Source organism: Pinus tabuliformis, chromosome 4_1 (assembly GCF_031772625.1).
Source record: "Pinus tabuliformis cultivar Carrire ecotype Pingquan chromosome 4_1, CPIR1, whole genome shotgun sequence".
NCBI classification, from domain to species: Eukaryota; Viridiplantae; Streptophyta; class Pinopsida; order Pinales; family Pinaceae; genus Pinus; species Pinus tabuliformis.
In genome coordinates this window covers 454,854,774-454,858,708 of record NC_142303.1, presented here as the reverse complement: position 1 = coordinate 454,858,708, position 3,935 = coordinate 454,854,774, and the positions used below count along the sequence as shown (strand labels likewise).

Here is a 3,935-nt window from a genome sequence, read left to right as displayed (position 1 = left end):
GTTGGGTTGGAGCCCAAGAGGTTGGAGCCTCAGAATTGAACAGGACTGAAGTCATTAGGGGTAGGTGCTCCTAAGTGCAGAACCACTGCAAAACAGAGTTGGTGCTCTGGAGGTTGGAGCCTCACTGAAGTCCAAGTTGGAGCTTGGCAACTATTCACAATCAGATTTATACTTATATTGTATTTATTTCATTGCACTGTCTTGAGTTTTTAATAAAAGCATTTATTCCAATTGTTGATTTCTGTGTTCTGTGTATACATATACATATCTATATATGCTTTTGGCAATCACTAGAACAAAAAATAAGAAATACTGATTCACCCCCCCCTCTCAGTATTTCCAACAGAAATTATTGCATGTCAATAGAGGTGATGGTTCCACGAACAGAGAACCATGTTGCTTTTTTGGCAGGATGCGAGTCTATGAGGTCAAAAATTGTACGTTGTGGGTGGCGTCGCTTGGAAGACCCCAAGAATTTTCTACTTAATGATTGTGAAGAGGCCAAGCGACCTCTTTGATTAAACCATGACTGGAGCTGCTCAATCTCTAGAATGTCAGGATCTAGCACAAGCCTGGTGGTCGATATAGTCCCCACAATTCTTCCATTAAATTTAACTATCCAACCGCCTTTGATTACAAGCATGGTCAAAGCACCAGAAGAGGCAAGTTCAGCAAGTTTCTTTCCTACGGTGTCACAATGTTTCCCCCATAAGGTGAAGTCGACACTATACCCAGACATGTCTTCCAAGTTGAGAGTTTTTGTAGGTGTTTCAAAGCCATCTCTTCGACGAATGGTGGAAGTTGGAGAAGTGGACATGACAATGCCAATGATGTCGATAATTGAGTGGAGGTTTGCATATAAGATTTCATCTATAGATTTAAAATGGAAACAATGGAAAGGAATTGTTGGAACATCATCTAGGGAAGGTTCAACAGTGGAAGTTGCAGAGAGCGAGACTTCCCATTTGGTATTGAGATGGTTGTAATTTGTGTTTGTTGGTTTCACTGTGCCATTTGAATCCATGTAAATCTTCCCAATTTGGACGAGGTCATGAAAGAAATTTTCCAGATCATCGAAGGCAAAGAGATGGATTGCATCATTGGTAGAATCAACGAGGTCAAATCCAAAGACCTTTCCGGAGGCTTGAGCATTGTTGTTCGAGTGAACGGTTATTTTTCCAATGACCCTACCCTGGATCCACCATTTTTTATAGTTAGGGCTTAGCGCCATGAATGGAATGGCAACATGAAGAGCATAGGACAATTGAGTTGATGATGAAGGAGAAGCCTGTGTCGAAGGAGAAGTATATGAGGTGGGACAATGTGACGTTGAAGAGCCTAGTTGGTATGTGGATGGTTGTACAATTTGAAGAAGGGTCGGGTCCCCAATCAAAGGTGCATGACGTTCAAGAAATTTGAGTTCAATAACTTGGAGAGTCCTGAAAAGAAGGAAAGAAAGAGAAAAGAAACGCGGCATTAGTCGGAGTGACAATGGCGCAGAGAGGGAAGGAACAAAAAAACATGATGGATATGGTGAAGAGTGAACATACACATAGTTTTGAAAAAAAGTGCAAGTGACTTCTTTGAGAATGAAAACTGACCCCAACTCGAGGGCACCAGAGACGACATGGCCATTGTAAGCAGACGGAAGAAAAGTTCTGTGCTGAGAGGTATCGTTGGAGAGGGAAATTCGGTAGTGTTGGGACGTTGTCTTTGTGGAAGAAAGAAGGGTGAGTTCAACTATTTGGAGCGATGGTTGGATCCCTATAGAGCCAACCAACAACAAAGTGATGGCATTCATTGTCAAGGTAACTTCCATGATGAGGAGCAAAGGAGGTGTCTTGAAAGGTGAAAGCGCGTGAAATGCTATCAACATTGGAAAAGAAATGAAAATAAAGAAGCGAGCACAAATGAAAGAAGAACAATTCACAATCTAGATTGCTGCCAATAGTGAAAGGTAACAGAGAAGCAAGTTTGAAATGTCTAAGCATAGAAAGTTGGCTCTCTATATATGACGTTTCAGAAACTCTACAGGGGGGTGTTTTGCACATCGTGACAATGCAGATATTATTTTAAGCTATATATGCAGTATGAAAACATTGATACTTGCCATTTGAGTGTACAAGGCGATATGGTTAGCAGGTTTTCGATTCTCACCTGCTTGTGAATGAAATTCTGGGACAATTATCTGGTTGAAGGAAGTAGCACGACGTGCAGTACCAACAAAAAGAGCAATATCAAGAGATCAACAACAACAAAAACTGCAACTCGAAAAAGAAGTAGAATAGTGTGAGGTGAAGAGGCTAAATAGAGCACACGCCCATCTACCAACTAAGCAGAGGGAGAAATAAATGAGAGTCAGGACACGTCACAGAGATCGCGGGGCTACCAATGACAGAGACAATGAGAGAGATGCTCGTTCGAGCGAGAGTAAAGTGAGAATAAATGCACATAGTCGGGTCATTAATTAGATTATTGAATAGAAGAGGCCTCGACGCCAAGATGTGTGGATAGGTTTGAAACCTTAATCAAAGGAAAATGTGACATATTGATTAAGTATATACAGGAGTTTCTGGGCTTTGAAACTTTGACATGAGAAGAATCCTTTTGGAAATCTTGGAAGCAGAAAGTCTGATCCAACATATCAATGTGGTTCATTTCAATAAACACATATCATAAAGTGGCCAGGGCATAATACATATCAACTTTGTGTGAGCGAGAACAAAGCAAAAATAAACACAGATAGTCGATCCATTAATTAGATTAATGAATGGAATAGCTGCCGAGACCAAGATGCGTGTATAGGTTTTAAGTTGGAATCATTAAACAATGTGGCATATTGATTAAACATATATTAGATTTTTTGCGTATTGAAACCTTGACATCAGAATAAATATTTTGGAAATCTCTGAAAGCAAAAGTCTGATTCATCCTATTAATGTGGTTCCGCACAAGGGCATAAAACATACGATCTTTGTATGAGGGAGAATAAAACGCCTGTAAATGCACATAGTTGGTTAATCAGGCTTAGTTAATGAATAAAATAGACAGCGAAAGCAAGATACGCGCATAGACAGTGGATCTTATCGAAGCTTGTATTCCAAAAATTGCGATAAGGGGCGGATGAAATTTTGCATTCAAGTTTGATATGATAAAACAACCGGGTCTGCATATTGGTGGTTGGAGGTCCATAGCAAAATTCAGAGTTTCAGAGTTTAGATATTTGGTTATTATTATATAGGACCAATGTTATATGTATCAAAAATTTCTAAAAGAATTCCTGCGATGTTATAACTCTGATATAACTCTAGCGGATTCGCTATTCCATTAAATTATTTTTTATTACTATATCGGGTTCGAAACCAAATCAAAAATTGGAGGATTAAGCCATATCGGTGATTTAACATATGTGGCATTTCAAAAATTTCGATATGACAGTGGATGTGATATTCCAATTGCCTTGTGTGTAGTCAGAGGTCCATATCGCATATCAACAATCAACGAATCAGAGGGGTGACAACTTTCAAATTTTGCAATATTGTGAAGTTGCGATATAAAAGTACCGAGAATGTTAAACCGCTAGGGAAATGGCGAAACAAAATAACGAAGGATTTTCATTGCAAAACTAGACATGGACGTGCCTTTTCTCTCTCTTCCAAATGGATGTGTGGTGCAATATGATTGGTTCTAATAAGGGACGTGTGGTGGACAAAGATTGGTTCCGATAAAGCCACATGGCATATGACGTCAGCATGGTGTGGCGGGATGGTGGACACGTGGCAGGCAATTTCGGCATTTTCAAGGCCCCAAGGGGGGGAAAACAGGGTGACATGTGTCACCAATTACAAGGTGCCATGTGGCAGTGAATGACGTAATAGATCGAAGATCGACGTTCAGAGGTTGAGGCATGTTGTTGCATCAAAGTAAAATCTTGG

General features: G+C 40.1%; 1 pseudogene; it reads right to left on the bottom strand.

Moving 5' to 3' along the window:
* Positions 1 to 349: 349 nt before the first annotated feature.
* LOC149176333 (replication protein A 70 kDa DNA-binding subunit A pseudogene) lies at positions 350 to 1,231 on the bottom strand (annotated as a pseudogene).
* Positions 1,232 to 3,935: the final 2,704 nt, after the last annotated feature.